The following is a 25,678-nucleotide window of genomic DNA, read 5'->3' as shown; positions in this document are numbered from 1 at the left end:
CAAGACAGAAATGCAGCAGTTTTGTATTAACATCTTTTCTTTATTAAGCTTTTTGTTGCTTGAAGAAAAGCTGAAGACCTTTTTGATTTGTTTGCATTTTTATAAGACAATCGTGTATCCAGTTTCCAGCCTCTAAACCTCACAAATTAAGTGCAAGTATCACAGCGTGACGGATCTCATAAGACATCATCATCTTGGATCACGGCATTACATAAAAGTCTTACATTTGATATTTCTTAAAATTTTAACTTTTTTCCTCCAAAGCTGTGACTCTGAGAGATACAGAGAGAAAAATAAATAAATCAGTTCTTTTTTTTTTCCATTTTTTTTTTTTTTTCCAGAAAATGGGTACTTTTTAAAACCCATTTCCTAATTTTGAAGGGATGTGACTCACATTTTCTTGCATGCCTGGATGTGACGGTACAGTTTGGTAGGACGCAGACATGAGTGTGGCAGCTTGAAAGCCCCATCCCGTGTAAGAAGCAAACCAGCCTTAGAGGCTCCCCTCTTCCTCAGTGATGTGGCCTTCTGCAGTTGAAGCATCTGGACATGTGAGTGTGCATATTTTTTTAAATGGCACAAACTTTTTATTCTAGACCTCACTGTTCAATCTCTTCCCCTAACTACAGCTTGCATACAAATAATCCTACAGCTCTAGGAAGTCCTGTGTTTCTCCCAGGCTACGAGTATATTAAGAGTAAATTATTCCAAAGAGAAAGCTGAATTTTGTAACTTGTCCGAGCTTTATTTAGCTTATTTGTGTGGAAAGGTTTAATTTCTCGCTGCCATATTGAAGAACCTCAGTGCGACTTGACTTCTTCCATGGCATGCGTGTTCATCAGTTCCAAAACCCTGACCTCCTTTGAGGATGTCGCAAGATGAGAGGTGAAAATTGCTCATCACCAACAAAAATGCTGCCCTTAGGTGTTTTCTATACGTGAGGACGATGAGGAGGGCAGCCACTTGGGTGCCATGGCCATTGGCAGGCAGAAGGATGTTGCTGGTGGCTGCAAAGCTCCTGTGCTGCTGGAAGTGATTCACCACTCGAGTCTTCCTGGGAAAGCAAGGGCAATCTAAATTTCTAATGTAGCAAAACAAGCAGGAAAAAAGAAAAAAAAAAAGAAAAAAGAAAAAAGAAAAAGAAAAATAAATAACCCACCTTCAAAGGCCCTTTTTATGCCTCATTAAAAAACTGAGAAAGACCCAAGTGAGGTCTCACCACTCAGTCCTTTTAATCTCCTTAACACTGTTGTGGGCTTGCTTGTTGTTTTTCCCCCTGTTTGTGACAGCGATAAGTGCTGACAGCCATGAGACAACGCTGCTGAGTCCCTGGTTCCACATTAAGCAGCACAGCCTGAGGAGCAGGAGCTGTGCCCCCCTCCGGATGCTCCTCTTCCCACCCAGGGCCACCTTTTAGCTCATGCAGGCTGGAGATCGACTTTCTGCCCTGGACATTTGCCCAGGTACTTAGCAGAATTCATTATTTTTGCAAGCTTTGGACACCTCCAGCAAGCTCAAAAGTGGTTGTGACACCATATCTGGGGGAAAAATAAAAAATAAAAGTAGTAAATTCTTTAAGTATTGTAGTGGACACTGGTGCTCAGCAGAAAAGGAAAACTTCCAGTGGGCAGTCAGGAGGAGAGCTATAAATGTCATAGTTTGGCCATGAGAATATCAAAGAACCACTCTCTCCTACAACCTTTTTAAGTATATACCATTCACAATTTATTTGGCTTTTCCAGCTATTTTTTTTATATAGACCTGGTTTGACAGTCGCTTTCTTCCTCCTATTTTGGAATGCGTTAGCTTCACAAAAGTTCATTTCTACTCAGAGACCAGATGCATCCTCTAATAACAATTACGTAGCACAGAGCAATAAACCTATTGTTTAGCCCAGTAAATCAGGCTGTTTAATCAAAGAAGGCAGATTGTTATTTCTTCACTGTACATTTGTAATGCTTTGTTTGACTTCTTATATGCTCGGGCATATGTACATACATAGGCAAATATATATGTTTCTGTGCTTCAGGCATGGCAATCTGCAGCACAAGAAGAGCAGAGCCCCCATGCTGGTGAGGGGCTGCTGATCCATCACAGGATTACCCATCCAACCAAGTCCATGGGGTGCCTGAGTCCCCATCCCGTGGTCCTGAGGTTAAGCAGCTCAAGGTTCAGTGATGCTGCCAAACTGAACACCTTAACAGAAACGCCCCCCAAGATATAAGAAAATATCTTCATCTTCATTAAGTGCATTTCCATAGGTTCACATCTCGCTCCTGTATGGGCGGCTCTTCTTCTTGTAGGCTTCCAGCAGTGGGATTAGCTCAGCTAAGCTTTTTCTTACATAAATCTGCCTGTTGGCAGATAAACCACATGCAAGGGCCGCATCCTGCCAATAACTGCTTGTTTCTGCTCTGAACATCCACCTATCCCTTCAGCAACTTGCCTTCCAACCATGCTTTTGCATGACAGCCTTCATTCTTGCCTTGCAGCTGTCTGTTGCAACTTTATAATATACTGTGGGAATGGGATGTATCTGGTTCTCTGTCTGGGACTTGGCACTGCAGAAGGTCCCTGCCCTCTCTGTTCTGGCTCCCTGTAATGCTACTGGGCAACAGGCAATTAGCACTTGATGTGCTACCCCTTGAACATGCCCAGATACTTAAATTCTTCCCCTGCAATTTTCATTTGGACCCCTGTAGCTACTAGATGTGTGGGTGAACTCATATTGGTCCCAAATGGACTGGAAATGCAGAGGTTGGGGTGCACAGCTCTGCTCGCAGTGGATTTTTATAATTTTTCCAGAAGCCACTCCAGGCCATTTCCTTACCAAATCTGCCAGCCAGTTGCAGCTCACGTGGCATGCCCAGCCATGTGTGTGGGTCATATCAAAAAACATCCCATGAGCTCTTTCAAGAGCCAGCACCAAAGCTCCGTTCTGCGTCAGCCTGGCTGTCCTCTGCCCTGGAGATAGGAAGCCTCCCGGATACAAAGCTCCCGGAGACTGGAAAAGTGTGTCAGGCTACAGCCAAAGAGGAAAGGGCACTAAGAGTCAAGAGGTTCAGGTTTGTTTCCCAGATTTTAAACACTTGTCCTTGTGCAGAACACTTTTTCTCCGCTCCCTCCAGGTCCTTATCAAGAAAACGAGAACAACAGCTTCCTTACTCCCTTCTCCCATCTTCCTTACTCTGAGCACTAGGGTTAATGGGGAAGGAGCTGGGTCTTGCTGAGGATGGGTACAGCACAATCCAGCACTACCAGGTCCCAACAGGGGCAGCACGGCTGGCAGGACCATGTTCTAAATGCCGAGCCCAAATCCCAGCTAGTCCTTCCTACAATCTCCGCAATAAACTCTCAGAGGTTAGAAGCAGACACTCTGTCTTTCATATTGTACTCTCCACTGTGTATTTGTAATTAAAGTCCTGCTTTTTCTTATCAATTGGAAAGTGCAGGGATTGTATTCTGCACTGAGAAGCTGTCCTGGGGTCACAAGAGCTGTATAGCCCTGCAACATTAGGATGCTTTGGGATCTCTGGCAAGGACATGGTTTTTATTGGATGAATGTTTCTGGGAGGAGGATGGCTTTCACCTGGCAAGGCAGGACACCAGCAGCAAAGACTGCAGCATTTTGCACCTCTGTTGTGCCCATCACACTACTGATGTGTTCTCAGTCCCTTAAGGAGAACCTCTTCAGGTTCCCAATTATTTCAGATGTCTGCAATGCCCCTGTAAGAAATTAAAGTGCAAATATCACCAGGCAGTTTTCCTGCCTGGAGCCTTCCATGTTCTTAGCATGTGAGTTTTGTTCCATGCTGGGGAACATGCCGGTCTCACACCTGGTTTCAGATTGAGCTGAAACACTGCTGTGGGAGGAGAGGAGTTTCTTTTTGCTGAGGTATTTATTGCATATAAATTACATTTATTGGTATTTATTCCTTGGACCAGGTGTTGGATGAATCTTTGGAGGAAGTAACAGACCTGCACATTGCCAGTCAGTGCTGGTGATGGTGGCATCTTGCTCTGAAAGTCATTCATCCCTGTTTGTCCAGCATCTCCACCACTGGTGAGCTGCAAGGTGCAAACATCTGTGAAATTGCCCAGGATGAGCAGCATTTTAACTCCAGAGAGCCTTTTGGATGTCAAAATTGTAACTTCCCCAGCGAGAAACAAAACCATCCACAATAATGTGCCAGGCAGGGCTGCGGCCAAGTGGATTGGGAGCCGGAGCAGTAGGATTTCAGTGGGCTATTAAAGTGCTGCTGCCAGAAGCCTTTGCTGTGGACTTGCTCACATACCACAGACCTCTGGAGAAGATCATCTGCATAATTACAAGGATCGCAGATCTTGCACTTCCCCTATCAGTGAGCATTTTCCTTTCGGGTACAGTATGTTCCTGCAGATTCCAACGATAAACTGCTCTAATGGTCTTTGCAGTCATCTGATTTAGCTACATAAAAATGTCCTAGCGCGGAGCTGGAAAGGCAGCTCCGCTCCGCACAAATCTGCATGGGAACAGGGTGTGTGCAGCACGTCCCATCCACGGATAAGCTAATCCTTTCTGCAGATAAAACTTGCCAGCAAAACGTAGCCTGAAAAAGTAGTTACCGAGGTTGTTTATTTTCCAAAGGATGGATAAAATTTCAGAGCGATAAAATCACTTCCTAGAAATACTTTCATTCAAATAATTTACTTCCTTTTGAAAGGCTTAATCTTTCCTCTGGTGTATTATTTATTTATTTTTACTCCTAAGCATGGTGAGGGAGGGCAGAGCTGGCCCTGATGTGATCGGGGTGGGGGGGATGTGCAGCTGCACGCGTGTGTTTTGTGATGGGGCAGCACGTGCCATGCCAGCTGCAGCTAACGTGCATGGGGGGGACGGCCAGCGCCCCATCGGCCCTCCAGTAAATGTCTCATTGTGCTGCTAAATGTCTCATTGTGCTAATTCACAGGAGTCCTGCGGACCACGACAATGAAAATTGTTGTTTCACACCGCTGGTGGGGCTGCCTGCCTTGGTACTTGGGGCATGCTGGTGGGCTACACCTTGCAGGAAGGGAGCCTGCAGGAAATATGGAGAGGACATCGTGTACACATGGTGGCTGTCTCCAAGTTTTGGGCTCAGAGACCGGATCCTCCCGCTTCTGAGCTAAGGATGTATTTCTCAGTGAAGGCTTGAGCTTCTTTGATTAATCGCATGGAACTTCAGGCAAAACACCAAATAGCGCAAGATTTTCTATAAAGCCACAAAAAGCTGGCAGCGCCGGAGAAGTGGTGAAAAAATGAATTGTTTTTTCAAAGTCACATAATTATTTTAGGAAGGCCGGGAGCCAAAGCCTGGAAAACTCTACAGAGCATTAAATAAAAGCCACTAAGAAAAAAAAATAATAATAATAATAAAAAGAAAAAAATAAAGGATACATCTCTGGCTTAAGTGCTGGCCTGGGCTTTTGTATGGTGTTCTCTATCCCTGCCATGCAGCACAGGCTGACCTGTGGAAGGGGGAAATCAGCAGTGTTGTAGGAGCAGGCCAGGAGCCCAGAGCTGGTGGGCTTGTGTTGGCCGGCAGGATCTGAGGGCCCTCAGTGCCCCGAGGTTGTCATGCTGCAGTCTTGGTGGAGAACAATAAGGGGAAGCAGAAAATGTCACCCAGAAAATAGGTCAACAGAGAAAGAAGCTGTTGAAGCTTCTCCCTGGGCTGGCGGGCCCTCGCGGCAGCCTGCGGGACATGGGGAAGTCACATCCAGCAGTCTTCAACCAGCAGACGTGTTACAGCTGGTTTGAGGGGCAGTGCCTTCCAGCAGGGGTTTGGAGTGGTGGCAAGGGGATGTAATGGGTCTCCCTGGGCAGGAACCAGGCCGTGGGGGACATTTGTTGTGGATGCCCCATCCCTGGAGGTGTTCAAGGCCAGGCTGGATGGGGCCTTGGTCAACATGATCTAGTGAGTGGCATCCCTGCCCATGGCAGGGGGTTGGAGTTAGGTGATCTTTGAGGTCCCTTCCAACCCAAACCTTTCTGTGGCTCTATGATTTGCCTCAGGAATCACCTAATTGCAGAGGGTACCAGGCAGAAGAAGCAGGTGTTCAGCTCCTGCACATGAGCAAGGAAGGGATGGGGATTCCTCATGCTTGCTCTGTAAGAGATGTTGCAGGCTTACCTGATGGGACTGTCTGTGAATGCAAGCTTATATCGTAGCCTGGCAGGGACATAATAGGGGCTGAGAGGAGAATGAGGGTATTAATGCCTCCTCTGCCCCATATTAACCACCAGATTTCAACACCTCTCCACATTCCTCTCCAGTAAATGTATTGGCCATGTTACACACTCCCTCCTGACCCCTCCAGATGACCTGAAGTTGCTTGTAGCTATTTTCGGATTGTCTGCTGGCCCATTGCTAGTACTCCCAAAGCACCCAGCAAGCAAAGCACTATATAGATCCCAGAGATGTAAAGAAATACGAAAAATAAGTGAAGAAGCTGAACTACAGAGACAAAAACTTAACAGGATTTGGTGGGGCTTGTATAAGGTTGGTTTTCTAACAGCATAGTTCCAGTGGCAAGTAACTTGTGTAGGCAAAAATCCTAACTGGGCTTGGGTCTGTTGCTGACAGACTGTGAAAGGAAAGCACCACGGGCTGCTGGGCAACTTTCACGTGTCCTGTTTGTTCATATTGTTATTTACATTATTGTTTTTATGTTTCTGTAAACCAGATGGACAGAGATGGAGAAAGCTTCAATAGAGAAAGAGAAGCAAATGCAATGAGAACTAAAATAAATAGAAATGCAAACGCATCTCCACAGGAACTGATCTGAGGCCACAGGAGAGTATTTGGGGGGCTTCTGGAGGACCAGGTTATAGATACAGGTTATCCTGTATCCCACAGGGAGGAGAGCAAAGCAATCCCTGAAAAACAGGGGTTGTTCTTGGAGTAACTGTGTTACATCAGCTTTGATTGTCTGAGGATGCAAATGAATCAAATCCTATCGGGAGAGGTAATTCCTGTCAGCAGATCAGCTAAATACCATTGAGAGAAAACAGCACATGAGTCTCCTGTGGGCACCTTCTCCATCAGGCACTCGTTGTAGAATATAAATTGGCTTAATATAAATTACATTAGGAGAACTAGGTGTAAGTGCCTGACAGGATGATGGCAGGCAATTGGCTCTGCGCAAAGGCAATACCAGCAGTGATTTAGTTGTAACACTGATGGTCAAATCACATGAGGTGGGCAAGGGTACAGGCAGAGGTGATATTTTCAATCTAAATATATAAGTGCATTGTGTAGCCAGGTACACGGTCTGGTCTATCGCCTCCTGTGGCAGAACCACATAAGGTTTTCCATTGTTTCCATCCCAAGATCTTCTAGAACAAATTTTCCTAGAAATGCAAAATTAAGTCAATCATCATACAAATGGGTAGCTACAGGCTAGGTGATTTCTATCTCTCTCTCTCTCTCTTTTTTTTTTTCCTTCAATTTAACAAATTCCTTCCTTTTAACAAAGCTTAGCATCAACAGTTCCAAATGTTTAAAGTAGGAACCCATCACTTTTCAAGTAAAACAGGTAAGCCGTTTTATGTGTTTTTGCAGATGAAAAATACAAAACTAAAGGAAGTTAAGACATTTATCTGAAGTCCCAGGGCAAGTTTGTGGGAGAGCCTGAGAGTAAACCTGAGGCTTCCCAGTGCCCTACATGCTATCTGGCTGTGTGCCCCGCTCTCCTGGAGACACTGTAACTTGCACAGGATTCAGGACTTCCCAGACCACTCCCAAAGTGATTTCCTATGTAAATCCCCATGTAAAAACTCTCTTTCTGTATTTCTGGAATTAGGAGCTCTGCAACAGAAAGGAGAAATAATTCAACCAGCCTAGGGCATGGGAAATCGCTCCTCCCCGACTTCTTATGTGACCTGAGTAAGCTTGAGCTTTAGTCTCATAAGCTCCAACTTCCCACCACTAAAATGCTATAAAACCATGAAACAGGAATGCTTTTACGATAAATCCATACAAAATTCAGTGGTAGCCATGAATATACTTTATATGGAGTGGTTACCTCAGCACATGGTGATGAGATCCTTAGCACCAGCACATAAGAAAAAGGGAGATGTCCTTCTCAGGTTTTGGTTTTTGTTATCCTACGGATAACAATCTCTTTCATTTCTGTTTTGATTTTCCACCCATTTCCCTGTGTTCACCTTCTGCCAGGACTGCTTATTAACATGGGCCATTAGCTGCAGTACTTGGATAGTAGTTGCTTCCTTTGGATTTCTTGCTTCAGCAACATGAAGAAAATGCAGCTTTGTGGCCTGCAATGACAAAGAGTTTCCAAAAGCCTCTGGATTTAATTAAAAAATAAAATAAAATAAATAAAATAAAATCCTTCCCAAAACTAAAACCAATTTCTTCTGAGGGAGGTTTCTTTCAAAAAAAAAAAAAAAAATCCTACACCTCCTGTAGACCCAATTCTCCCTTCACAGAGCTAGAAATCAGCAATCATACCTAGGTCAGCACAATTACCACAGTGTAAAATTGCACCTATATAATTTGATCTCATAAAAACAACGAGCCCTTTTCCATCACATAAAACACAGCAAAGGCAGGAAAGGGCATGACAGAAGCTCTGCTGAATTAGACAATGCACCGTTGGCAGTGGACAGTGTCTGAGAATGAAGGGTGCTCTTTCTCGGCAAAGGAAAAGCGATAATTTTTTGTTTGCAATGAGAGAATTGCACATCAGCTCCTTGGAGCCACTGAACACACAGCACTCTGCCCAGCTTCACCCTTCCTAAGGGCAAAGGAAAGTCCCAGGGAAGCCCCTGGAAGCCACCTCAGCCACAGACAGAAGCAGACAACACAGTGATGAATGCTCAGAGTAACGCTGACAAGAAGTGTAGCAAAGTTTTTGGAAGCAAAGAGTGGAGCAGAAAGACTAGCAAACAGACTAGAACTAACCAACACCCCCAAAAATGAAAATAACTCCAAGTTCTGCTCACCTCTGTGGTTACTCCCACCATCCTGCCCAGGTGCACTGGGTTGGTGCTCTCAGACATGAACTCTTCCTAGGCTGTTGAGTCCCCGAGTGCGAAAGGCTAAGTGAGCATTAATTACTGCCAGTGGAAGGTCTGTTCATCATTAAAAGTCAGTTAAATGGGTTGCAAGGAGAAGTGGCCAGCAGCATTTCCTTCGCATCATGAAGGCATGAGGGAAAAATTATCATTGTCTCACGTGGCTCTGTAAGCAGAGCCAGAGGGACTCGGAGGGAGCCACCACCCTGTTGTGCTACAAGACAAACACAGAGCCCAGGGAGACTTCAGCCAGGCGGTGTTGGACACATGCACGAGCTCAGGACACACAAAGCCAAATAGTTCCTGAACAGAGCAAGGAAAAAAGGGGGAAAAGGCACTAGTTTATACCATTTATGTACATGATTCCTTACTTTATTAGGACTTCTTTTAAGTTGTATAACTATGCAAAAATATCCCACCTTTCCCCTCTGCCTTTGGCTAGCTCCTAGTGCAAACTCCAGAGCAGAGCAAAGCCAAGAGTCAGGTCAACCCAAATCTGATACAGGTTGCCTGTTGCAGAATAGCTTGGCTAGCTCCCACAAGGCAGACACAAATGTACAAGGCAGATCTTGTCACCGGTGTGGGACCAAAAACATTTCCTGCTGCGCTGGAAGTTCAGGATCCCAGGGGCAGAGGAGCTGAGACAACATCACACTGCATCAGCTGAAAAGTGGCAGACCATGATTTGCAGGACGGTCCTTGCAGGGCAGACTAACCCAAATCTTTGTTGTGTGTAGGGCTGTTTTGAGTCAGTATGCACTTTTTACGATGTGTTTACACCACACTCAGTCAGATCAGACCAAAGAGCTTGAATTCATGACCGAGTAACCGGCTAGGCTTCTGAAGAAGTAGATGAACAGGATGTCAAAGCTGCAAAGAGGGCAGGGCTGTCCACGTCGTCTTGTGACACCAGCCATGTGCTGGATGGCGTTAATGGAGAGGAATGGCAAAGGCCCATTTAATCCCCAGCAGTAAATCCGCTCCTGTAAGACAGCCAAGTCTCACACCGAGTGTTTGCTGCTGCATTTCTACCCTTTGGTGGGAAAGAGGTGTTTGCCTGGCAGTACAGAGGCCATCCCAAGGCTTCATGGAAACATGAAAAGCCCCAGCATTGCTCAGGCAGGCCAAGGGATTTCCATCCAAAGGCCCCTCCAGACACTTCCCCAATCAGCAGGAGCATGGCCAAGCACACAGACACCCAAACTGTGCACCACTGCAGCGAGCCAGCAACCCTGCTAAGCACATTTGACATGGTACCTTGAAAAAAAATAATAAAAAAATAAGCAATGCCATGAACTTTAATGAGCCTCGGAGTAGCACTCAGTAGCCCTTTGTCTGTGGCAGACAAAAGGGGGAGGTATTGGTGTGCGGGCCTTGGCAAGCAGAAACCAGCTTGTGGTAGGGGGAGCAAAGAGAGAAGAAGTGTTGGCTGTGAGTGATTAAAATGTGGTGCTCTCTGAAAGCCTATGGGAAGGGACAGCCCTGACGGAACAACTGATGTACCTGAGAATCGCTAGATGAGAGCATCATTTCAGGGCAAACAATTAATGTTGAGCAGCACCTGTCACACTGAAGACCCTCACAGTACTTGAAGAAAAAAAAAAAGAAAATTGTAAAAAAAAAAAAAAGTTTGGTCAAAGCAAAAAGCAGTTATAAATAACACCAGCAAGGGGACCATATCAAACAGGATTTTAATCCTGCAGGGAGCAGCAGCAGCCGGTTGGATGTCTGAAAGGCAAAGAGGTCCTGATGTTCAGTGACAGGGACTTGCCAGGGAAGCAGGGGGATGCGTTATCTTTGGGGATTTAAGCAACCTGCAGCCTATGCCATGCTGGATATGTGTGTGAGAGCTTGACAAAGACATCTAACATGCTTCCTGATGGGAAAAAGTCCTTGAGGCTGCTTCTCTTCAGGTTTGTGGAGCACTTTGTGATGCTTGGGTAGAAAGAGGACTCGTGGGGACTGAGAATTGGTTGGTATTTGGGAGCATTTGTACCCACCTGCAGTTATAGCTGCCACCTGCAAGGAGAGCTGGCACTTCCAGCAGCTCAGGTGGCAGCCCCAAGAGTGCCCTGGTTGCTACCCAACCCTAGAAGCCAAACAGAAATCCAGCTTTTATTTCAGTATGGATGAAACCCTTATGTCCAAACCGCAGCTGAGCAGCTATGGTAGTTGCCAACATGCACAGGCAAACAAGCTTATCCTGGAGTCCTACCTTTCTCAATACTCCCTCTTTTCAATGGCCTGGTCACTCATCTAAAAAAACTCCTTGGCTCTCCAGGTTTGCACCCAAAAAAACTTTCATTCATTTGCCTCTGATTGAGCATGGCTAATATCCACATAGCTTCTGGCAGTCTTTGTAACTACCACCAGAAACCACCATACTGTGGTGTGGACATACCCAAACCCACCTTCACTCCACTCCTTGTACCAAGCACATATTCCCTTGGTGAAGAGTCAAACAGGTCCTTCTGATTCCCTGAGAGCACCCATGAATGAAGCATGGGTCAGTCCCCACGCGGCCCTGACACATCAGTCAGGAGAAGACCAAATGCAAGCAGCACGTTTTGAGCTGGCCCTCATTCCTTTACCGTGGTCTTCCTCGCCACGTCAGAGAGATGCCTGCTCTTGCTGTTACCCCATTTTCTAGTCAATCTGGACCCCAGATCCAGACTCATCCCATTTTCGTTTAATCCTTTTCCTTCATAGCCAGTGAAAGGCACAATGGTATCAGAATCAAGTGCCTTGGGTGATGCTCTCGCAGCGGTGGCATTCCCCGTGAGAGGAAGCAGCCTGGCGAACCTCACAGCAGGGCATTACAGTAATCTAATCAGACGGAGATAAGGGACTGGACGAGCTTTGCAGTGTCTGATATGGATAAACACCAGACCAAAGCTTGTCAGCGTTTGTGTGAGAATAAACCGAAGCCTTCAGATAGCAGCAAAAAAAATGACCATCCGAACGATGAGAGCTATTGCAACAAGATGTAGCTGGCAACTCCATCCTTAAAAGCAGATCAAAACTTGTTTCATCTGTGGCTCTGTACTTATCTGGTTCCTTTGGCAGCAGAAAAGAAGCTCGAGTTCGATGAGCTGACTTAACTGCACACCACTCCGAGATGAGAGAACACTTCCCATAGACTAATTTATTCCACAAATATAACATATTTTTCTGCTCTCAGAATAGCCACAAACACATTGCCATTTCCTTACATATTTTTCTTTGAATTTTTTTGGCACGTCTTCACGAATTGTTCGGGAGTTCGCTGTTTGCTCTGTTTAATGCCTGGAATCTGGGCTGTTGGTTGGTGGCACTTGGTCACGTACATCACATGCTATTATTTCTGCTGGTCCCTGGCTGAGACCATCCCTCGTCGTGTCTGATTCAACCTCCTTTGATGTCAATGAGGCTCTTTCTCTTTGACTTCAGTGCACTTGGGTCCAGCTCTTTGTTAGGGAAGGAACTGGAAGAAGCCACTGGTCTTTCGAGCCTCTCAAACTGGGCTAAGATTTACTTGGGAACTCAGCAAACATTCATTCCTTCACACACAGGCCTTCCCCAGCTCTGTTCCTAAGAAAAACTCATGCTTTCGAACATTTATGGGAGCCAATATTTTATTTCCTTGCAACTTGCATAGTTATGCAGACCAGTGCAAAATGGACTTGAAATGGTGCCCTGCTAAACCCCTGGGTTCAGATTCCACACTCAGCAAATATCAGAGGAGTAAAGGATGAAGCTCTACAGCGTTTGCCTTTAATTTTATTCCAGCATTTTTTTGCCTGTACCTCAGTCCATGGAAGTCCACAATTTAGAAGCTCAAAATCCTTTTTTCTCACCCGAAAGGCACAACCCTGCCAAAAACCTACACTTTTTCCCATCCATCTCTCCAGAATTTTGGTCACCAGTCCCAGGCACCTCCAAATCATGTCCTGACAATGCCTGGAGGTGAGCTGCTACATCAAGACACGCAACTCTGCTTTTTTGCTCCCTGGTCCACTGAGTGCTCAACATTTGGAAAACATCCCCCTGCTTTGGCAGGAGGGTGATGGGGAGAAGCTGGCGTGGCTGTGGATGCAGAGCAGCACGATCCCAGGTGGCTATTTTGATCTCTAGCACTTGTAGGTGCTGTGAGGCAGCAGAAGAACCAGGATGGACATGGAGATGCTCCTCCTGGGCAGTGCTGTGCTGGCAGCTCATTTATCTTTAGGGCTGCCAGCACGTAAAAATACAAATTGTCTTCTCTTCAAAATGTGGCCTAAAAATAGCACTATTTGAGGAGCGTATAAATAAATAATCATTTGGAACACAATATTAGAGCACCCTTCTTTAATTAAACGGTTGCTTGATGCATTTCAAAGCTCTCTTCTGCCTCAGTCCTCCTGCACCTCTGTACTTTTCCTGTTATGAACAGATCTCATCTAGCTGCACCATGAATTTGAAATCGAACTGGATGGCACAGAGTAATAGGACTATTAATATCCTAATTGCTGAGCAGCACTGGGGACTAGTCCATTCTCACACAGAGGCAGGCAGAAATATCTTCTCAGACAGGCTGCTAAGTAAGGATGGCTTCAGTGGCCATCATTGCCTCCGCTTGACACCTGGCTTAAAGAAGAACATGGAGAAAATATTCAAGTAAGAGGCTGCATATATTTTTCCTCTCCACTCCGATAGCATTTGTTAAACGCAGACAGGAATGCAATTCTGACTGTTCAGACCAACCTCTCTTCTGGCCCTAAATACCGCTAAAGGGTGAGCAGAAAGGCCATGCGCTTCCCTTTGTTAAAGTGCATTCTTCGTGTAATCCCTGGATCGGGCCAGGCTTTTTTTTAGTATCACAGAAGTGAGGAATGGGAAAGGCACGTGAAGTGAGGCCAGCAGTTCACCCCATCCCCGAGCAGGATTATTGACTCTGTTTCATCCAGCAAGGCTTTGTCTTGTTCGGCTTTAAATTTTAAAATTCACACGGCTTTTGCTTTTCTCCTGGGGAGCTCTCAGAAAATACAAATTCCACTCTTAATAAATATTCCCTGGTTCAGGACTGACAAATTCCTTTTCTTAATTTCATCCCACTACTCATGCTGACCACTTAAAGAGTATCAAATGCTTTCCTTGGACTTTTAGGGGATCACTGTGACCATTTAGCTCCTCTGGATATATGCAGCAGTTCTCGTTTCCTTGCAGGTCCTTGTGGCACTGGGAATCAGATTTCACCAGCACATCACTCTTCACTTCTCATGCAGGCTCGCTAGCAGCTGCCAAATGAGCAGAAACAGAGCATTTCTTTTTCTTTCCTGACTGGCATGAGGGGAAGGACAGGAGGTCCAAGCTGGAAGAATGCAAGGAAAATCAAAACCTCCGCCTTTGGCTGGTTTGTTTACACACTTGCTTTTGGGGGAGGGGGAAAAGGAGAGCAGTTCAGGTTCAAAGATGGCCATTTCTCATCTCACATGCAAGAACTTAAAAATTCCTTGGGGGTCTTTCTCACAAAGGCAACTTCAGCTGGGTGTGATGTGGTCTTGGGTCCAAACATTGATGTTAAAGTCAAATTTGGCATCTAGAGCAGCCTTGGGAGGATGGAGATACTTCCACAATGGGGCTGGGAAGAAGACAAGACATACTTCATGGGAACTCACTCGGTGTGATGTCTAACTTTCTACGGGACTGTCTGTGGAGGAGCACAACCTCTTAAGCCCTTTGGTGGCTCTCATCCTTCATTAATCCAGTATCACCAAGGAGTTTTTCTCCTTCTCCCCCACCTGAAGCTAATGCCCACCAACCAGACAGGTGCTGCTACAGCTCTAAACCAACAGCCAGCACTTCAGCCTCAAAGGACTGGACTGGTCTTCACCCTGCACATCATCTCCGAAAGCTGGCATGGTGGAACTGGGTGAAAGCTCATATGGGTTGTGCCACACGCATGATCCCACCCAGTTCCTTGAGAGGCTTTGGGGCTCAGCAGTCGGTTTGTCTTGGGATCTCTCAGAAGACCAAGTTAGTAAGGTCTGTGCTAAGATTTGCTCAGACGCCCCACAGAGATAAGCTGCTTCTGAATCCCATGCTTAAATCCCCTTTGAATTAACAGATGACTGCTTTGAGTTGCCAGTCACCTTCTTTTTGTCCTCTAAGGTAGGACTTCTGCTTTAGGATGATGCTCACACACTGTGTAAGTGTGCTACTCCCTTTCATATGTTTTCTTTTGAATTCCATTTGAACGTGCAGAGATATTCAACAGAAGTGCTGATGTTCAGAGCAAATACAGACACACATTTCTAAGCACACCTTGTAAAGCTACCTTGCATTCTTTGTAATCTAACCCCATCTACTTAGCTGCTTTAAACATAAATCTGCTTGGTGTCATCTTCAGGTGATGGAGAAGCGCTGGATGGAGAATTGGTCTGGGAGGGGATCATGCAGAGATGCTTTTGTCTTGGCTCAGGGCCTTCTTGGCTGTGTAAGGGGACAGTGACCGAGCAGGCAGGAGCAATGCAGCACCAGAGCACGTTGTGGGGCTGTGGCAGGGCTGGGAAGCAGTTCAGGCACAGAGGAGGTGCGGCTCAGGAAAGGAAATTTTTAGAGAATAAAAAAATGAGTTGGATTCATCTGAAAGCAATTCTCTCGGTTAAGCTTAAAAAGAGGACACAGAGGTACTGCCTCATTCACTTTGCTCCTTATTTTTGAGTAGCTGGCATCGAGTAACTTCACAGGAACATGGTCAACACCCAGAAGCAGTTCTTCTCCATTACACAGGATCTTCTGCTGAGTTGCTTGAGGCTTGTGTGGTAACAGCTTTATTCAAAATAACCGTGGCCTGTCTTTTATCAATTAGGAGAACAATGACAGAATCATCCTTCACTAATCCCTAATCCTCCCCACAACCGCTTTGGATTCCCATTCACAGAATCCTTGTTTTATTTATGTGTTTGTTAGGGTGGCAGCTGCAGGACTGGATCAAATATATTTCAGATTCTGGTACATTTTGAGCCTCATGAGGGAGCAAACAAAAGACTTCAAAAATGAAATGTTTAGGGAACGATGTGACATGAGTTCTGTTTAAGCTAGAAGTGTTATAACTGCGGTAATTATGATTTATAAATGAGGTATCAAGCACGTTCCACTTGTGCATATTTATAAAGACATCACTGGATTTATTTCCCTTCATAAAAGACCAAGCTGTGGCCAGCTAATTGTTAAGCACGTGTCCGAAACTGGCAATGAGACTTTTGTCATTACCACCTTTGGTTTTCAGACAGGGTGTAGGAAGTTTGTCTGACGGTCCTACAGAAAGAAGGATCGTGCAAGCACTGAAATCTACAGGCACTCCTTAATATGGCAGATGGGATTTAGATAGAAAACTTGGAGCCACTTGCAAGCTTTAGGTTTCCATCCCATCTCAGTTTTCGGTCTCCTGGCATGCCGTGTTACGCCAAAGTGGTATTTGGTATTTTGGCTGGGCGCCTTCTACAAGGTTGATGACCATCATTGCCTACAGACTGAGTAATGAGGGGCAAAGACATTTCCTGAGTGTATTTTGGAACAGCCTTCTTCCTTTTCTGGTCATAACCAATTCTGTAGGTTGGCTGGTTTGGAAACAAAGTCATCAAAGACGATGGTTCTGGCATTGCCCCTTAGCAGCTCTGTCAGCGTTTGCTCAGAAGGCTCTCTTCAGCTATTCTTTTCCACCCTGACTGTTTTTCCAGACAGATCCCTACTGAGCCGATGTAGTCACACAGTAAACACTGCTAGAAGCAGGCCAACATATGGTATCACTTAGGTACAGCACAGTCCCAGCACCATCATAATGGTATTTCATATCTCTGGTTCCACGACTAATCCCGTTCATTTGCGTGCAAAGTGGAAAAACAAAAAAAAAGGTGTTAAAGAAACTTCTGCAGCCCGTGGAAAGAGTTTGCATTTGATACCATGCTCCATGCCTTGAGGAGGGAGAGATTTAAGGTCAGGAGGAGCACAGTGCCCAGCAATCAGTTGGCTCTGTAGTCATCTGATTGCTCTGCTATGGGCTAAATCAGTGAGACGTTAAAAACAAATAGCTTTAAAGTCCTTAAAATTACACTTCTGTTCAACTTAAATAGCTTTGCTGACCTAATACAAGAAACGTGATCCACTGCAGATACAAACAAATCAGGCAAATGTGAGCCACTGGGACTTAATGGAAAACCACGAGTCCCACTGAGACTATTCCTCAGTTTTTCAAGCAGCAGCTGAAGGTAGGATTGCAGGCAATGCAGAAGGAATTTGATGTGTAAAGGGGAAGGAAATTCTGCTGCTCAGCAACAGAGAGCTGCCTGGGACCTTGTCGAGCCGTCTCCTCTGGGCTTGTCTGCAGGACTGCAGCAGCGTTATTTAAGTGACCCAAGACAGCACAGGGAATCCAGAAGTTTGGCAAGGGAAAGATCACCAGGAAGCAATGGGAGGGTCCCGTGGTGAGGAGCACTGGGGTTGCTACAGCACAGGCCAGGTCAGAAGTGGTAGGCTGATCATCTGTACCAGCGTGTGGTGGCAGGGCAGGAGCAAAGGCTGAGGAAAGGAGTGAAGCTGTGTTTGGTAACCCTGTACAAACCAGCCCTCTGCCATCCAAGTTGCTTCCACCTAGCACGTGGCACCTGAAGGCTCAGGCTCTCCCTAAACCTTTAGTGGGATCCTGGCAAAGCATGGCCCTAAGTGATAGGAAAGTTTGAGGGGACACCTTTGGTCCTCTGGGTCAGATGGAAATGTGACCAGATGGAAATAGAGAAAAAATTCTTCTGGCAACTTAAAAACAGAGATGAGTATCTGTGGGCAGAAAATCCTTTGGAAAATCTTCCAGAAAATCAGTTTCCTTCGGCAGGAAATCTAAAGGTGCTCAAGGAGATCTCTTGATTTCAACAACGTGATGCTCACATGCACCCCAGCACACACCCTCAGGGGCATCACACACCAGATTTTCAGTTCAGATCTAAAGATATAGAAGTGTAACTATATTTGGATCCAAAAGTAAGGCACATCACAACTACTGAGCAGCACACACTTCTCTTTCCTGTTAAACTGAATTGTTTGCTTTATCAGCATCAGCTTCCGACACCCACAGTTAAACTGTGAATTTTCTAAGGTTTGTTAGACATCCTTCCACGGGGAGGCCAGCCCAGCAGAATTCAATGAGGCACCTCCTGCACAACAAGATTATCACTAACAAGAATGTGATATCCTGCATTTTTCCAAATCAATTATTGTCTCAGTCTTTTTTGGGTCCCTGACTTGGAGCAACTTGAAGTAAATGCGGTCTTCCAAAGACAGGTGTTCAATACCTTCTGAAAAACATCAGCTCATCTCAAAAGCACCTGATACAAGGAAACCAAAAATGGGAGCACCCAAAATGTGGGTATTTGGAAAGCTCTGGCTGTCAGAAGGGAAGAGTTTGGTTCATTTTCTCTCCGGAGTGCCCTTATATTGACTCAGTGCCCAAGCAATGGGAGGCGCTGGGACCAGTGAGTGGTTGCTTAAACACAAAGAAAAGAGACGTGGTGATCTCAAACAAGATATGAGTGCCACAGGTTGACCTATTACTGAGATGTTTACTGTACAGATTTTTTTTTGGTTTGTTTAACTTCAGTCCTTAAAGAATAAAACTGGCTCCAGAAGGCTTTTAAGAGACCACATCCAGACAGCAAGCTGCGGACTGAGTCCTCACTACCTGAAGGGCTGCTGGGGACTGAGGCAGAAGGAAAGAGGAAAAAAATATGAAAATTATACAATTACACTCATTTTTAGCAAGCAGTGTTATTTCTGTATCACACAAGAGCCATACAAGTCACGCTGAGCCCCCATGATTGGTTTGCATGTGTTTAGACCGGTGTTTCAGGAGAGGGCAAGAGAGAGTCCCAGGACTGTGGGAGCCCTTCTACTTATAGCTATGAATTAATTCCAATTAGCCCTAGAAATGGGCTTCTCTGGCTCTTTGTTCTCTGAAATTGTGCTTTTCAGAGGCAGGCCTCTCAATTAGCAGCTAATTATGATGGTCTTGCCTCCTGATAGAGGGGGTGTAAAAAACCACTGCCCTTGATAGCCGTGGGAGATTTGCGTTCAGCTCGAGAGGCAGAATTATTGATATCGATTTCAAGGGTCTTTGGCTCTGGTCTGTAAATCCCTCACAGACCTGAAACAATGTTGTTTGTGACACTACTGAGAAATATTTGATGCTCTGAGCTCTGGAAAATACATCACGTTTCCAGCCCTCGCCAAATGCCGCGAAAGCAAAAATAGAGAAGCTGCATGTCTGTCGGTGTGTCCCCCCTCTCCCCTCGTGGAGCAGCGAATGAGGAAACCAGACACACACCCCATCATGTTTTGGGGAACAGCTAGGTGCTCCCAGGCTGTGCTTTGCTGTCACCAACCTTCCTCTGTCACTGCTGTTGCACAAAGATGTCAGTAGAACTAAGTACCCTTAACCTAGATCTGGCATCCTTTAGCACAATGGCCCCAGTTACCCATTTTCCCATAGGCCAGCTCCAGTTTTGTGAAAAAAAAAAAAAAAAAAAACAGCAAATAACACTTTTTAACCCAGCAGAAAGTAGGTTTGGCTTTGAAGTCACGTGCAGGGCAGTCAGGATGGGAAGGAGATACAGCTCATAAGAACATCAGACCTGCTCTACTGAGGTGAGACCAGTGGCCCACCTCAACCCATATTCTGCCTCTGCTGGTGGTGGTAGGACATGCTGCATAAGGATTATTACGAGCTCAACACTGCTTATTCCCTTTGGTATCTCTTCACAGACCTGTTGCCCATGAATTTATCTAAGTGCTTCTTGAACATGCTGCACCCACAGTCTTCTGCAGGAATAAATCCCAGAAGCTCACTACTGATTGCATGAGAAATGGGCTTTCTTTCATCTAATATCCTAGCTCAATCCCCATTTTTCCAGCGTGCATACCATTCTTCCTTGCATGCAGGGCGAGAAAATGATTTGTTTGTTTTTTAATCTCGCTCTCTGTACTAGGGTCTGTCTGTACAAGAGGTATTTCCTGAAGGACGTGACAGAACTGTGCCAGCGTCACAGTTTGCAGCTACTTGTAGATGTGCAGTTGCTCTCACATAACTGGAAATGCAGTCTGCTCTGCAGTTCTCACGTTCTTCTTGTGTGACTCTTTCACTGAGGATCTCCACGGAGCAGTTATCGTCTGATATTTCCTTGGTAATACCGGAGGAGGATTAGCAACACTGGAAGAACTCTGCAGAGATTACTCTTTTGAGATAAAATTTCTTTGCAGCAAAGCTAGAGATAAGACAAACGCCAGCTCCAGTCAGCCACAGACTTTCCCCCAATGCAGATCCACCTCTGGATATGAACTTCATGCAGATGCCAATTATTTCCATGCTGCAGCAGGCAGACTCCCTAGACCCAGGCTAAATCTCAGCTCCAACTAAATCACACGTCCTTGGTCTAGAGCATGCGGCCGAGAAAGCAAGGAAGCCCAGCACTGGATAGGTACAAAACAGCACCTCCTTCCTCATACACCAGACACAGCTACGAAAACAGTGAGTGAAAATTTGTTTTCATGTCATAGGTACTCAAGAAATGCAGCATGTGCATTACTACTGTAGCATTACAGCTCCGGGTATGTTGTACGTTCTCTCCCAGTGCAAAAATCTATGTCCTGGAGGAAAAACAATCAACTTTAGACTAAATTAGATTACAAAAGAGATATGCTGTCAAAACATCTTTATGAAGATTTCTAGCATTTCTCTCTCCTCCAGAAAACTGCAAGGATTGCAGCAGCAAATGAATGTAGCCTGGCTGGTTTGGGGTCAGCTGCATGTAAGCCGTCACATGCTATGTATTTTGGGTCAGATGGGGTGGTTACAGATAGGAAAGCAAACTTCAAGCTCCAAGAGCATGAAGTTTGCACCACTGCAGGGCTTCAAAAAGAGGTTAGGCAAACATCGGTCAGAAAAGGCAGTGATGTATTTGATCCCGCCCTGAGCAGAGAAAGGAACAAGATAAGCTCACGAGGTCCTTTCCAGGCTAATTTATGTGAGCCTGTTAAACAGCGATGAACCAGCAAAGCACAAGTCTCTGCTTCCATTTCACATGGCACTTGTCAGGTAGGTCTGCTAGGCGTATCTGCCAAATCCGCTGCCTCCCTAAGTGGCATGTTATAGGGAAATGAGTGAGGAGCTTTAAAAGAGGCAACACGCAGCATCCAGACATAAATACTGCTGCAAACAAAACACTTCCCTAAGTATTGTGAAATCCAAATGTTCGTTCTTAGCAACACAATTCAAACTGGTGATAGCAGTGGAAAAACAGCTGCAAAGAGCAGGGAGGAAGGATGGAGGGAAGGAAAAAAGCACATCAGAAGAAATGCTGAGCTCTGTATACCCCATGCATACCACCACCAGGAAGGCTCCACTCCATCAGCTACTGCTCATCACGGTGAAAGGAAGAAGAAGGCTCATAGCAAGGAGAAACAACAGCCTTACTGATGGCTATGAGAGATAATCAGAGGGAAGCATGAAGAAATGAGACAAAAAGGTTAATATACTTGAAAACACTAGCAAAACAAGAGAGAAATGAAAAGTAACTGTTTGTTCAATAGCATGCAGTGTTCTGTAGCGTACTTACTGCTATATTTTTTAATTACCATGTTACAAGCCTTTCCAAACAAAAACCAATGAGTTCTTTTCCAGAACTCACTGTCACTACATTTCCAATATATTCATACGGAGCCACTCCTACTGCCACAAGCATGTGAATTAGCACGATTTATATGTTTAGGTCTGTTTTCTGCTCCTCCTCCTTTGTCACCCCCCATTTTGTATGCCCAGATCTAACTGCTGAGCACCAAGGACAAGTTTCCAGCCCTTCGAAGTCACCCCCCACCAGCTGAGCTGTAATCACTGACCTTATGCAAAGCCTCCTGCCTGCCTCCTCTGCGACGTAAAGCACAAGTACTTAAGCAAGCCCATTTCATCCAGCAATCGAGGCAGGCTGAGAGCACGCACATGGTTAATTAGCATGGTTCAGCCAACAGGCAATAACTCATTAAGCTGCAGTAACTCGACTATGTTTGATCATGTGCTTTATGCCCCAAGGCACTTCATAAGTAAAGCAGTAAAGTCAACTTATCTGCCATCTCAATTTCTCTCTCCCTCTTTCTTTTTTTTTATTCTAACCACACGAAATCATGGTTAAACCACAGAGGATAATTTCTGGACGCAGAATAGTTCACCACCTTCCTCTTTTTGGCAAGCTAAGTGCTCTCAGAGATTGTTATCATGTCTCCCTTCAGCCTTGCCTTCCCCAGGCTAAAAACAAATGCTTTCCTTCATCCCCCATAGCTGCAGCTCTGTATACACCCTCTCGGCCGTGTTGCTCCCCTAGGAACAGCATCCTCATCTTTCCTGAGGTGTGATGCCAGAAACTGGTCCCAGTGATGTAGCCGAAGGGATTAACCCTCATGACATCCCTGCCTGCACCACCCAGCCCATTCCTTCTTCCTTCTGTTGCTGTGGCATTGCTCCATCACAGCCTCCAGCTGTGCTACCCCGGTGCTACCTGGCTGCCCTGTCCCACTGTGTACCTCTGCAGCTGATTATTTCAACCTAAGTGCAGATTTGCACTTGTCTTCGCTAAATTGCATCCTGCTTATTTACAGGCCATTCCCCTAATTACTGAGCTCTCCCAAGCACTAATCCTCTCCCCCCCTAGCGTCCCTTGCTTTTAGCTGAAACTCTAACAAAGGGGCTCTCCACTCCTTCATCCACTTTATTAATGAAAATACGGAACAGTTCTGAATTCAGGTCATATCTCTAGGGAAGCAGCTCGATAAATCCTCCCAGTTTGACAGGGCTCACTTGATAACAGCTCTCCGAGGACTCAGTAGTTTTGTATAACCTCTTTCCCCCTATTCTTCTTATAAAAACGCTGCCTCTCTAAAGATGGGTGTTGTAGTTACAGCTTCTGCCTATTATATGGGCAGCAAGAAAATGTACATTTTGCATAGTTAATGCTAATATAACATGTAGAAGGGAAGCTAACATCCATATGTCAGAGCTGACTTGAGCTATTTTCTGTTTGGAGGATTAGGATGTGGCCAAGTGCCGCAGTGCATAAATTGCAAACCCATTCCAACCTTCACCAGAAGCATCTACTGGTGCTCCCCACTGCAAATAGGATGATGGAAAAGGTGGCGTGGGGAATAATTTGGTGTAATAGCTCCTAGATCACGGGCTTCCCAACTTCCATGAGATTTTAGTCAAGCCCACGCGAGTCCCAGTTCACCTTCTGTCTCCAAATACAAGGGACAGATTTTCAACAGTGATCTCCACACCTGCCCAGGTACAGCTGCTGGGCTTCAGAGTCAAGATCTGAGAGGGTTTTTTGTTTTCATGTGTCAGAAAGAGTTCCCAGGAGGGGGAAAGGGAGTCACCTAATTCATTCCCTTGAGCTCTGCTAACATGGTGATTTGCACGACAAAAGGCAGTGGATAACAAATGCAGACATACAGAGAACTTCTTGTACTTTTCACATTGTCCTGGAGAACAGGAGCATGCAAGAAGGTAAAATAAAAATGTAGCTCTAAACACCTGTTATATTGCACAGCGTGGTAATAAAATATTGCTCACTTAAGCAGGAGCCTTTGAACTGCTCTCTAGAGGAACCCTTCCCTCTCCATTGGTTTTTATAGGCAGCCCAGGGAGATTATGTGCTTAAGTTAGTCATTTAAATTTAGATACCTAGAACAAACACTGCAAACTCCCCTTCTCCCTCCCAGTATAAACACCTCATGACGACAGAAGTCTTTCCTTTTTTTTTAGAAAAAAAAAAGAACTGGTACCGCAAGAAAAAGTATTTTGCTCGTCTTTAGTGTGGTGGTTGTTTTTTGGGTTTTCTTGTTGTTGTCCTTCTTCTAACATCAATTCTGCCTAATAACTGAATGGGAACCGAGCAGATGATGCAAATGAAGCAAGTGCATTTCTGATTGCTGGCCGAGCGCTCGCATTGTGCTAACAAGAATCTGAGCTGTAAAATCAAGTCAAAATATTTTTTTCCGCAGCTCCCAGTGGAAGTCAAAGCACATGGATATTTGTGCTTCCTCTTGCTCCACAGGCGGCTTGGCGCCCCTTCCAGCGGCGACGAGTCCTGCCAGAAAAGCCCATCAGGTCTTTCAGGTTCCCACTGGCAGGAAAAGTACCGTGCTCACTGCACCAACGTTTGGAAAAGAGAGAATGTGCTGAGTCTCAATGTCCTTGGAGGCTCCATAAATCACTCATAGAAAAGAGTGGGGTTTTGGTTGGGCAGCACATTGTATGCCCGAAACGGAGCTGGAGGAGGACCTCCAGAGTCGCTATAGAGGGATTTCATCACGAGGAAGGGAGGCTGAGCAAACAGCGAGGATGACAACAACATCCTGTCCTTGCAAAGAGGAGAACGGCTTTTGAAGGAATGACAGAGCTTTGGATCTCAGCTCCCCGCGGCAAGTTCAGGCAAGTTCAGCCTCATTGCTTTTGTGCGATGGAAGGTTGGGGTTTATTATTAGATCGAACTCGAAAGAGCCTTGCCAAGTTTGAAAGTTCATGATGTTTCGAGCAAAGAAAAGGAAGTGTCTTACCTCTTACAGAGGCTCGTTTCTCCGTTATGAAACAGGCGAGGAGCTATTTAGCTCTCGTTCCCAACAACGTCCGGAGGGTGAATGGAAGATGGTTGGAGGACAGCCTGCTGAAACCTGGAGGCAGCTCTGCCCTTCACAGCTTGGGAGCCAGGGCACTGCCACGTTTCTCCTCCGAGTGAAATTCCCATTTCCCGGGTTTGTTTTCTCTGCTGCGAGTGAGATAAACATTGATAGAGCACAGAGCAAACAGAGTCCTCTGTGAGGCTCACGGAGGGATTACTGGCTACTCAAACAGGGGAAGACGAGGTGGGAATTAAATTCACACAGCCTCGAGGCTTTGCTTACAGCTCTTTCTTTCTCACCCTCCCCAAACCCTGTCCTCTGGCCATCTGGGCGCTTGCCTCCCTCTGAAGGCTGAGGGACAGCCCCGCTGCTCTCAGATTGGAGACATCCTCCAGTTCCCAGCCCTAGTCAATAACAGCCAGTTCAAACCCATTGGCTTTTGTGTGCACCATCTCCCCAGCTTATGTCCTTCCTTTGGGGCTAGACAGCAACCAGAGCTCCCCTCAGTTTCATTAAGGAAAACAAGCCAAAACTTTCTATTTTTCATCAGTTAGGTCGTTTTTTCCCCCAGCCCAGTTTTACATCCTTAACTACACTTGATCTCAGTAAAAATTATCTTTCCTGAAAGTGAGAAAATGGAGTTGGATCTGGGCTTGCCAGAACCTTCACTGCTGCTCCAAGTACATCCTTCTTCCATACCAGCCTGGTACCTACTGGGACTACTTTGCATTTATCATAGGCTCCTCACATTCAGGGTCCACAGTCAAGTCCGGTGCTTAGACCTCTCCAGCCTGGGTGACTTTCAGTGGACCGATTTCCCGGAGCACAGCGCAGAATTTCCTTTCTGCACCACTTTGCAGTTCTGTGCTATCCCATTTCATCTCACACGTCCTACCCCACCCCTTAAACTCATCCAGTTCTTCCCAAAAAAATACTCTGCGGTGACAA

General features: G+C 45.7%; 1 long non-coding RNA gene across 1 annotated transcript; it reads right to left on the bottom strand.

Annotated features, from left to right (window-relative positions):
• Nucleotides 1-25,289, bottom strand: LOC309875028. The gene is made up of 3 exons (XR_014316963.1): nt 24,668-25,289; nt 8,047-8,299; nt 1-1,081 (listed from the first exon to the last, which is right to left on the bottom strand). It is a non-coding gene; the product is annotated as an uncharacterized lncRNA (long non-coding RNA).
• Between the last annotated feature and the right edge of the window lie 389 nt (nt 25,290-25,678).

Source organism: Aythya marila, assembly GCF_965140915.1.
Source record: "Aythya marila genome assembly, chromosome: 1".
Lineage (NCBI taxonomy): Eukaryota > Metazoa > Chordata > Aves > Anseriformes > Anatidae > Aythya > Aythya marila.
This window is presented reverse-complemented; position numbering and strand designations above follow the sequence as displayed.